The sequence below is a fragment of the Hemitrygon akajei genome, chromosome 29, assembly GCF_048418815.1.
Source record: "Hemitrygon akajei chromosome 29, sHemAka1.3, whole genome shotgun sequence".
In the NCBI taxonomy this organism is placed as follows: Eukaryota; Metazoa; Chordata; class Chondrichthyes; order Myliobatiformes; family Dasyatidae; genus Hemitrygon; species Hemitrygon akajei.
The window spans coordinates 6,149,643-6,162,119 of NC_133152.1; the positions used below are offsets into that span (position 1 = coordinate 6,149,643).

General features: G+C 42.1%; 1 protein-coding gene across 2 annotated transcripts in view; it reads left to right on the forward strand.

Moving 5' to 3' along the window:
• epha8 (eph receptor A8) overlaps positions 1-12,477 on the forward strand; it is a 567,400-nt gene that overhangs the window by 150,516 nt on the left and 404,407 nt on the right. The gene's annotated exons all lie outside the window — the stretch shown is intronic.

Genomic DNA, 12,477 nt, shown 5'->3' on the forward strand with positions numbered 1-12,477 from the left:
GCCTACTCAGCGCCCTTCGCTCAGCTACCGATGTTAAACTCTCCAGTACTTTGCCCACGACAGAGCCCGCCTTCCTTACCAGCTTATTAAGACATGAGGCGTCCCTCTTCTTAATGCTTCCTCCCCAACACGCCACCACGAAGAAGAGGGCGCTCTCCACAACTGACCTATAGAACATCTTCAGCATCTCACTACAGACATTGAATGACGCCAACCTTCTAAGGAAGTACAGTCGACTCTGTGCCTTCCTGCACAAGGCATCTGTGTTGGCAGTCCAGTCTAGCTTCTCGTCTAACTGTACTCCCAGATACTTGTAGGTCTTAACCTGCTCCACACATTCTCCATTAATGATCACTGGCTCCATATGAGGCCTAGATCTTCTAAAGTCCACCACCATCTCCTTGGTCTTGGTGATATTGAGACGCAGGTAGTTTGAGTTGCACCATATCACAAAGTCCTGTATCAGTTTCCTATACTCCTCCTCCTGTCCATTCCTGACACACCCCACTATGGCCGTGTCATCAGCGAACTTCTGCACATGGCAGGACTCCGAGTTATATTGGAAGTCAGATGTGTACAGGGTGAACAGGACCGGAGAGAGTACGGTTCCCTGCAGCGCTCCTGTGCTTCTGACCACCGTGTCAGACCTACAGTCTCCCAACCGCACATACTGAGGTCTATCTGTCAAGTAGTCCACTATCCAATCCACCATGTGAGAGTCTACTCCCATCTCCGTTAGTTTGTGCCTTAAGATCTTGGGCTGGATGGTGTTAAAGGCACTAGAGAAGTCAAGGAATGTAATCCTCACAGCACAACTGACCCCATCTAGGTGAGAGAGTGATTTGTGCAGCAAATACGTGATAGCATCCTCCACTCCCACCTTCTCCTTATAAGCAAACTGAAGAGGATCCTGGGCGTGCCTGGTTTGTGGCCTCAGATTCTGTATTATCAGCCGCTCCATGGTCTTCATCACGTGCGACGTCAAGGCAACAGGTCTGAAGTCATTCAACTCCTTTGGTTGTGGTTTCTTTGGTACCGGGACAATACAGGATGTTTTCCACTGTCTGGGTACTCTTCTCTGCTCCAGGCTCATGTTGAAGATGCGCTGTAGTGGTTCTCCCAGCTCAGTCGCACAGGCCCTCAGTAATATAATATCAAGGTAATGCTTAGGCATTGTAAGACACTAGTCAGGCCACACTTGGAGTATTGTCAACAGTTTTGGGCCCCATATCTCAGAAAGGATGTGTTGTCATTGGAGAGAGTCCAGAGGAGGTTCATGAGGATGATTCCGGGAATGAAGGGGTTAACATGTGAGGAGCGTTTGGCAGCCTTGGTCCCGTACTCATTGAAATTTAGAAGAATGTGTGGAGATCTCATTGAAACCTATTGAACGTTGAAAGGGCTAGATAATTTGGATGTGGAGAGGATGTTTCCTATGGTGGGGTTATCCAGAACTAGAGAGCACAGCTTCAAAATTGAAGGGGTAAGGAGAAATTTTTTTTAGCCAGAGAGTAGTGAATCAGTGGAACGATCTGCCAGAGACTGTGGTGGAGGCCTAGTCTGTGGGTATATTTAAGGCAGAAGTTGGTTGTTTTCTGATTGCCAGGGCATCAAAGTATATGGTGAGAAGGGAGGTGGATGGGATTGAATGGGATTCAGGATCAGCCATGATGGAATGACAGAGCAGACTCAATGGGCTATCCAGCCAATTTTAGTTTCTTCTGCATTGCAGATACAGTATTCTTCTTGTTGTCTCCATCCTTCCTTCTTTACTGCAACTTTTTCCTCACTCTTCTGCTTTTAATAGGTCATTGGCCTGAAACAATTGACTCTATTTTACTCTCCATACATGGTGCAAGACCTCCTGTATATCTCTCGCATTTTCTGTTTCATTTCAGATATTAAGCATATGAAATGTTTTCCTCTTGACCAATGAGTTTATTTTCCATTAATCTGCAAGAGTAAAGAGTATGGGAACAATTGGAATATTCACAAAACACATGCACTTGCAAGTATTATGGTAGTCTGTTTTCAAGTGCATTTGGCTTGTTTGGGTAATATACTCTACCAGCCTGACCACATTCCTATCTTCTGCCCTGCAAACAAGCTCTCCCACGTCTCTCATCAATGCTATTGTTGAGGAAGCAGCACTCTCTAGTGTGTGAAAGAATGTTGCTAACATTGTGCATGTGTCTATAGTTCAATAGAAAGCACACACTGATGCTAACAAATTGTTGTTACAATTGCGAGCATGGCACCTCTGTGAACCCCTCAGTGCAAGATCAAGATAGTACTTCCTGCAGCAGTGTCGTCGATTCACTCAGCCTTGTTTGTGCACAGGAAAGGGAATGTTTGGGCCACTCCAATACAAAGGGAGGACAACAGCTGCTGAATTATGACCTCGTCCTTTATTAGAATGTGCTATCACTGTGTCATGGGCACCAGTTAAAGATAAATATTTAAGGTATTTTGGGCAGTCACTGAAACTTCAAGTACTTTGGAACCTGTAGACTAAGATAGCTTAAAATCAGACATATTGGGATAAAATTGGGACTGCTCAAAAATGTGGAAGTGACATTTGTCCACCTACAGCGCAATTCACTGAGCGCTGACTCTTCACTGGAATTTGGGAACCTGGGTTCATGGGAGGAAAAGAAGAAGAGCAGACTTGAGTTCAGGAGCACTGGTGAGATCAAATCAGAAAATTATCGAGGAAACACCAGAGACCGAAGATACTGGAATCAGGAGCAACACAAAATGTGATAATTCCCTCATCTTCCATCCTTTGTCACTTCCACCTATCATCTCCCAGCTTCTGACATCACCCCTTCCCCACCTGAATCCATGTGTTACCTGGCAACTCCTCTTCCAGCCCTTCTCTCTACCTTTTTATACTGGCTACCTCCCCCTTTCCTTCCAATCCACATGAAGAATTGCAACCTAAAACATCAACTATCTATTCCCTCCATCGATGCTACCTGGCCCTTTGTCTTCCTCCAGCTTCTTTTGTGTAACTGTGGAAAATCATCAAAACAACAATGATGCTGTCATCAGAGGAGAGTGAAGTGGAAGCGGTGACTTTGTGAAGATAGATACAAGTTGCTTTAGCATTACATAGGAAATATAGGTCCTATTTGAAATACAAACATTTTAGAGCAGTTATAGTTCATCCAAGTATTTTTTTGAACTATTAGCAAAGAACGGAATGCTGCACAACATGAGACAGTCAGACACTTGAACAAAGAGAAGGCTTTAACAGGAGTGATTTAAACAAGGAGATATGGAGAAGAAGATTGATCTAGGAAGGAAATTTCTAAGTTTTGACCCAAATCAAAGACCCACTGAGGAGTAATAAAAAACTGGGGATGATCTGGAACACAAGCTTAAAGAGCAGAACCATCTCTATGGACATAAAAGTTGGGGCGCATTACAGAGCCAGGGGAAGTCAAGAACATAGAGAACATGGTAACATGAGAAAATAAATTAGTAGTTGCTTTCAGGTGTCTGTACCTTTTGCCCAGTTGTAGGTGAGGGGGGACGGGGACGAGGAGAGAGTATCCAGGACCTTTTGAATATGCTGGTTGCTTTACTGAGGCAGAGGGAGGTATTGACAAAGTCTAAAGAGGGGAGCTGGCTTCCATGATGTCCACAACTCCCTGCAATTTCTTGTCATCTATGGTGCATCTATAAAAGTGGATGAAGGTCTAATAGGACATGCCGAGTTTCTTCATCCTTCTGAGGAAGTAGAAGAGCTGGTGCACTTTCTTAGTTGGAGCAGTAACATGGTTGGACCAGGACAGGCCAATTTTGATGTTTACTCCTCAGAACTTGAAGCTCTCAACTATTTTAACCTCAGCATCAGTGATGTGGATCATGTGCACTGTCCCTTTTCCTGAAGTCAATGACCGTAACTTAATATATTTTAAAATAATATGTAAATAATATAACAATAATTCAAACATTAACTACGTGACTTGGGAAAGGCTGACTTCAATATTATTTGATAAAGCCAGACAAACATAAAATAAGAGTACCTACTTGCAGATAAATTTTCATTCAGGGCATGGAGTCTATTAAAAGTGAAACAGCGAGAGTTCAAATCCAATGAGTTCCCATAAGTAAAGAGTTAGGATACAAATTTGAGGAGCCTTAGATGTCCAGGGATATTGTGAGATTGATTAAAAAAAAAGGAACTATGTACCCAGCATTGAAATAGGAAGGAGCACAGAGAGTGGAGGCAGGATCTCATGAAATGAAATGTGGGCAGAGTCAAAGTGCCAAAACGGTAGTGACAGATTAGATTAAGGAAAATCCCAATGCATTTTATTAGTACAAACAGAACAAAAGTATAATGAGGGAGAGGGTGATGCCCATAAATGACAAAGGATCAATCTGTGTGTGGAGCCAGAAGATGTGGGCAAGATCTTGGATGCTTTTCATCTGCATTCATTAAAGAAAAAAGACATTGCAGTTGGAGATTTCATTTGGGATAGTGAAATTCAAGAGGCACATTAAGATTAAAAAGGAGGAAATATTCAATTTTTTGTGGCATAAGAGTAAATAAATCTCTAAGGCCTGATGTGATATATCTCAGGTCTGCTAAAAGATGACAAAGGAGATTTCTTGGGTTCAGATGTAAATGTTTAAATCTTAGCTGGTGAGGTGCACAATGACTGAACGTTGTTAATTTATTAACTTTGTTCAAGAGGGCAACAGGGATAAACCAGGTTATTATACATTAGTTATTTAATGCAAATACAGGAAATGTATTGGAAGAAATTTGACAGGCAAGATTAGCCTACATTTAGAAAGTTAGGGATTGATCAGGGATAGTCAGTATGGACTTGACAGCAGGAAATCCTGTCTAAACAATTTGATCGAATTCTTCAAAGAGGTACCTAAATATATTGATGAGGTCAGTGCAGATGACATGTTTTGTATGGACTTCAATAAGCCTTGATAAGTTTCCACAAGGAATATTAGTTGATGTCAATGTAGGAGGCATGATTACATACTAAGGTTACAGATGACACAAAAATAATTGGTTTGTTGAGGGTGATTATAGTAGTCTCAGGCTGCAGGATGATATTGATCATCTGGAAAGTTGGGCCAATGAAATTTATCCTGTTAAATATGAGGTGATGCATTTTGGATGGGTCTCATAAGGATAAGACATACGTTCAGTTGTCACTTTTTTATGTACTTCCTGCATGTAATAAAGTGGCCAGAGAGTGTATGGTTGTGGTCTGCTGCTGCTGTAGCCCATCCATTTCAACGTCTGATGTTCTTCTGCACACTACTGCAGTCATGTTTGGTTGTTTGAGTTTCAGTTACGTTCCTGTCAGCTTGAACCAGTCTGGCCATTCTCCTCTGACCGCTCTCATTAACAAGGCATTTTTGCTCACACAAGTGCCATTCACTGAATATTTTGCTTTTGTTGTATCACACAATTCTCTGTAAACTCTGGAGACTGTTATGATTCTGAGATACTCAAACCACCCCGTCAGGCACCAACAGTCGTTCCATGGTCAAAGTCACTAAGATCTCATTTCTTCCCCATTCTGATGTTTGGTCTGAACAACGGCTGAACCTCTTGAACCTGTCAGCATGCTTTTATGCATTGGGTTGCTGTCGTATAACTGACTAATTAGATATTGCATTAACATGCAGGTGTACAGGTGTGCCTAATAAAGTGGCCACTGAGAGTATATCATACGTGGTAGGACCTGAAGAAGTACTGAGGTGCAAATAGTCTTTGGTGTATAAGTCCAAAGATCCTTGCATGTAGTAGCACAGGCAGATGCCTGTGAAGATATACAGGAAGCTTGTCTTCATTAGCTGGGGCATAGAATAGAAGCAAGTCATGCTTATTGTCATTTAACTATATATACATGTATACTATCAAACGAGACAATGTTATTCCAGACCACCTGGCTGCAAAGTACAGTAGTGCCTATGACACACAATAACTTCGGAAAGCAAGAATTAAATCTACAAATGAATTACACACAGATAAACCAAGTAAAGTGCATAAATTAAATATTGTAGGGTACAGTATAAATTATCCAGTGACATTTCAAATATGATGGGGCAGGGAGTTCAGAAGACTAATGGCCTGAGGGAAGAAGCTGTTTCCCATCCTGCCCGTTCTTGTCTTTATGCATCACAGTCTTCTGTCTGATGGTAGAATTTCAAAGAGGAGACTGGATGGATGGGATCCATCTTAATATTAAGGGCCCTGCAAACACAGCGCTTCTGATAAATGTCCTTGATGGGTGGATGATAGGGAGACCCCTATGATCCACTCAGCCATTTTCACAGTCCTTTGTAGGGACTTCTGGTCAGATGCTCTGCTGCTCCCAGACCACATGGAGATGCATCTGGTCAGATCGCTCTCAATGGTCTTCCTGTAAGATTGGGGGAGGGAAGCCTGTCTTATCTCAACCTCTGTAGGAAGTGGAGGCTCTGCTGTGTCTTCTTATGTAGGGAGGTGGTATTGAGGGACCAGATGAGATCATCCTTAGTGTGAACTCTCAGGAACTTGGTGTTACTAACTCTCTCTATGGAGGAGGATATATTCACAGAGGAGAACCTCACTGAAGTCCACATTTGCTTGGTCTTCTCCATGTTCAGACTTGGGTTGTTGTTCTCACATCAGTCCACCAGCTGCTCCACTTCCTCTGTACTCTCACTCATCATTGTCGTTGATAAGGCCAACTACTGTTGTGTCATTCCCAAACCTGGTGACACGGTTTAAGCTGGATCCTGCAGCACAGACATGCTTCAGCAGTGTGAACAGCACTGGGGTAATTACACAGTGTTGGGCAGTGCTGGTGCTCAGCATAATGGGACCAGAGACATTGCTGCCCACATGGACTGACTATGGCCTTTCTCTTAAGAAGTCCAGAATCCTGTTGCAGAGGGAGGTTTTATAGTCTGTAATCCTCTGAATTCTCTGCCACATACACCTTGTGTCTCTGGTATCACATAACTGGCTGTAACTTCTCTAAGAATGCTCCTATTTCACCTTCCTGATGGAGCAGGAAAGCACAGTCCCTGCTTCCCTGAGAGCTGTCATGTCCGCCCGATCATCCCGATCCCTCAGTTATGCATGGATTTCTGCAGTAAGCCATGGCAGGCCTTAGTACAATTAGTACAGTTATAGGAATACAAAATTATAACAGACACAGGTACAGATGGTATAAATAACTTTTTCCCATTGCACAGGTATATTGAGATCAGAAGCCACAAGTTTGCATTGATAAGCAAGTGTTTTAGAGGGGATCAGAGGAAGAATTGTTTCACCTAGTGGGTGGTTGGAATCTGGAATCCATTGCCCAAGGAGGTATCAGAAGCAGGTACCCTCACAACATTTAGAAAGCATCTGGCCAAACATTTGAATCACCAAGTCACAGTAGGTTACAGACCATTAGTATCAATAGATATTTGATGCTGGGCAAGGGCCTGGTTGGTTGTTTCTGTGCTGGAAGATCATGATTGACCTTTTACCTCAAAATCCATTTGCTGCCCTATTCTCATTGCATGAAACCTTTAACATCCAGATACCTATTGATGTTGGTTTTGAATGCAGTCCCTGACTGAACCTCCATTGCCCTCCAAATCTTCACCACTCTCTGAATGAGAAGGTGTATATATCTTGGTTATTTAACTCCTAAATAGTCAACCCTTTATATTTGGAACTTGATGTATTCTAGTCCTCTCAACCAGGAAAACATCACCCCCCATTTCTATGCTGACAAATCCTCTAAGAATTCTGTATATTCCAATGAATTTACCTTGTATTCTTCTAAACTGTAAAAATCAGAAGCTTTTCTTACTTAAGTGACAACTAGGATATCCCAGGTACCAGTATGATGAATCTCCATTGCACTCCAACATGTTGCAAGTAAAATGTTTTGAGTAAGGAGACCAAAATTGCACCCAATACATAAAGTGTGGTCTAACCAATGCCCTATCTGATTATAATAAGACATATAACATTAGTATTTAGTTCCCATTACATTTCAGTCACCTTGCCTCCTGCACCTGTATGATGGCATTCAGTGTCTTTTTCAAGGATGCCCAGTCTCTCTGGCCATCAGTACATCTAGCCACTCACATTTGAAATCGTTTGGCATTTTTTCTTCCACCAAAGCTCATTAATTTCTCTGGTAATATTTTTGATACTAATTTCTGTTGCTTTTACACTTGCCCTGGTTCCTTGATCATCTATCAGGTCATGCCTTGTTCTCCTTGCTCCCATCAGGAAGCAGGTACAGGAGCCCGAAGGCTCACGCTGGGCGATTCAGGAACAACTTCCTCCCTCTGCCATCCGATTTCTGATTGGACACTGAGACTATCAACTCTACCTCACTACTTGTTTATTTCTATTTTTGCACTACTTAATATATACTGTATATACTTGCTGCCATTCACATTTTTTCTCTGTTTTTATGTATTGTACTGCTACTGCAAAGACAGCAAATTTCAGAACACATGCTGGTGATATTAAACCTGATTCTGCTTCTGTTTGATTATTTCTGGGAGTATTTTCTGTGAAGATCAATACCTAGTATTCATTTAATTCCTCTGTTATTTCTTTATTCCCCATCAAAATTTTCTGTTTTCTGTGTTAGGCAGACACATTTGCCATGAGCTGTCTTTTCAATTTTACAAACCTTTTGTAAAAAAGGGATTTGAGGGATTTGAAAAAGGCATTAATTTCAAAGCAAGATAGCTGAGGACTGTGCGAAGCATAGTTGCAGTCAGGATTGGCCTGATTGAAGCTTTAATTAACTCCATATTTATTTAATTTCCTGTACTGGACCTCTTTTCCTACTGTATCTGTGTATATTGAAGTTATACATCGAGAATATTATGTTGTATGTAATATTTCTGTAAATGCTGACCATTGCCTGTCAGCTTTAATATAGATTCCAAACCTGCCCCACGTAACCTTCATAGTTTTGCTTGGTTTCCAATTGCACTGCAGGTCTTTTGAAGTTTGCGACTGTTTATGATGTTAAACTGTTCACCTTGTTCTGGATGTAATATGCACTTTGATATTGTGGTTTTTAATTTGGCCTTTTGATATTTTTCTTTGTTCTGACCCTACTTGCTCCTTCTCTTTTTTCTGTGCCTAAATACTTAGCGCACTTCAATTCAAAGTTGTAATTCCAACTTTGTTTCTCTCCCTCCTGACTCTCCCCTCAATTTCCTATCCCCCCCCCCCCCCCCCCCCCCCCCGTTAAGCTTGTTGGAGGGATTTGAAAAAGGCAGTAATTTCAAAGAAAGATAGCTGAGGACTGTGCGGAGCATAATTGTAGTCAGGATTGGACTGATTAACATTTCTAATGATGAAATCTGAGGTTTGGTCGCACAGCAGACAGCCTACATAAGCTGTGACTGAAGTATAATCACTCAGACAGCTATGGGAAGTAAATCACCAGTGTCTCTAATTCTAATTTGTTTATGGGATGGGGGTGATAGTGCCAGGGACTGCACTTAACATCCTTTCCTAATTGTTCTTTAAAGTGAATGATTTCTGAAGCCAGTTTACAGTTAACCACATTGATGAATCCGAAGGCACATTTAGAGCAGGTAAACATGACAGTTTCCTTCCCCAGAAGGATTTTAATGAAGTCAGTGGATTTTTAAAGCAATCTGTTAGTTTCATGATCATGATTACTGTTACTATTTTGTTTATTCCAAATTAATTTAAATTCCGCTGCTGCCATTAAGAGATTTGAATTCATGCCTTTGGACGAGCAAGTCCAAACTTTTGGCTACATATCAAATGATTTGATTGATGTAATATATGCATTTCTTCTTTACTGGAATTTCTAGACACATTTTGGTCTGAATTTACAAGCTGAGTTATTAGTATTCTTATGTGATCAGTGCACTTCATAGAACATCTTGACATGAATAAATACCACATCTCCCAACACAGGTTTGGCTTTCTGGTTGGAATGCTTCCATGGTGGAAGAACAGATTGTATTTATTTTGTACCATAATGATTCACCCGAATTCATGGCTCCACTGGGAATCTGCGAAGGTCAGGCCTGGCAGAGGGACAATTAGTCATTCAGAAAATCAGTGGGATACATGCTACAAAGAATGGTAGGTTAGGGTGCACTGACACTCCATTATCATGAGGGATGGTCTCACTGGACACACAAGAACAAAGCAGAAACCTACTTTACCACTCCTCCTCTCCTTTTTATACTGGCCGTCTACCCTCTTGTCCTACTGCAGGTTTTCAACCTGTAATGCCAATGGTCCCTTTCCAGTGCTCCTCAACCCACTGACTTCTTTCAGCTGTCTGCTTATTGTTCCAGATTCCAGTTCTTATGTCTCTAGCTTCCCACCACACCTCTTGGCCCAATACTTTAAAAGGGACTGGAACATTTTGAAACCAGCTTGAAGTAAAAATCTTCTCATTGTCCCATACAGGAAGGATGTGGAGACTTTGGAAAAAGTACATATGTCACAATATCCTACCCTGAGATGCATTTTCTTGTGGGTATTCACAGCAGGTACAAAGAAATGCAATGGAATAAATGAGAAGAATACACACCAAGACTGACAAACAACAGATGTGCAAAAGAAGACAAACTGTGCAACAATGTGCAAAAACAAACACTAATAATAATAACTAAGTAAAAAATTATATTGAGAACATGCATTGTAGAGTCCTTGAAAGTGAGTCTATAGGTTGTGGAATGAGTGAAGTTATCCACACTGGTTCAGGAGTTTGATGGTTGAAGGATAATAATTGTTTCTGAATCTGGTGTATGGGACCTAACGCTCCTATACTCCTCTTCCCAATGGCAGCAGTGAGGAGGGAGCATAGCCTGGATGGTGAGGGATCTTGATGATAGATGCTGCTTTCTTGTGGCATTACTACTTGTAGATGTGCTCATTGATGGGGAGGGCTCTACCTGTGATGGACTGGTTCTATCCATTATTTCTGTTCGTGGGCATTGGAGTTTCTATGCCAGGCAGTGATGCAACCAATCAGGATACTCTGCACCATGCATCTATAGAGGTTTGTCAAAGTTTTAGATGAAATGCTGAATCTGCACAAACTTCTAAGAAAGTACAGACACTATTGTTCCTTCTTTGTGAAGGTACTTATGTGCTGGTCTTAGGACAGATCCTCTGAAATGATAACACTGAAGAATTAAACGTTACTGACCCTGCCCACTCTGATTCCCCAGAAGGACTGGTTCATGGTCTTCTGATTCCGGTTTCCTCCTCTTGTAGTCGGTAATCAGCTCTTTGGTTTAGCTGAATATCACAACAGTCAACCAGATAGTCAATCTCCTTTCAATATACTGATTTGTCATCTCTCTTGATTCAACCAACATCAGCAAATTTATCTATGGCATTGGAGCTGTACTTAACCTCACAGTCATTAGTATAAAGCAAGTACAGAAGTGGCCTAAGCACACCCCATTGTGGTGCACTGGTGGAGGAGATATTGTTGCCAGTCTGAACTGACTGGGGTCTTCAAGTGAGGAAATCAAGGATCCATTTGCATAAGGAGGTATCAAGGCCTATGTCTTGGAGCTTGATTACCTTTTGAGGGGATGATTGTGTTGAATGTAGAGCTGTATTCAATGAAGAGCATCCTGCTATATGCATCTTCACTGTTCAGATGTTTCACAGCTGAGTGAGGAGCAAATGAATTGGCAATTGCTGTTGACCTGTGTGTTAGTAGGCAAATTCAAGCAGATCCAAGTTACTTCTCAGGCTAGAGTTGATATGTTTCATGACTATCCTGTCAAAGCATTTCATCTTAGTGGATGCAAGTACTATTGGACAAGTCATTGAGGCAAGTTACCACGTTCTTCTTGGGCCTGAAGCCTGCTTGAAGCAGGTGGGAACCTCAGACCGTGACAGGGACGTGGCAGGAAAATGAACCCAAGTGCAGGACTCCGACGCAGAGGCAGGATCAGGAGGCAGAATCTCCATAGTGAGTGTAGAATCAGGACCAGGCTGAGTCAGGACCTGGGAGACTTGGTTTACAAAGAGATACGGGGTTGAAGACTTAGAGCAAGGCTCCTTTCTCTCTCTTTGAGAGTTGACTAACAATCTGGCAAGGGCTGACCGGAGCTGTCGGAGTCTTATCCTCTGGTAGCTAATGGAAATCAGGTGCTGGTGATTGAGAGGAATTGGGAAAGATTGGGAATCAAGTGTGGGGTTTAAGGACCAGTTAGGGAGGACAGGGAAAAGGTGGGGAATGCCAGCCAGGACCATGACACAAACTGCTGAAGTGAGAGGTTAAAGGTGTCAGTAAACACTCTTCTGAACTGTGCCAGGTACTTTTGTGGATTCACTGTCCAGGAGGATGCTCTCATGTCGGCCTTAGAGATTACAATCACAGGGTCACGGGGGGCTGTAGGAGTTAGTGAAGGTGTCTCCATGTTCTGTTGGGCAAACTTCCATTGAGCTCATCTGGAAGTGAAACC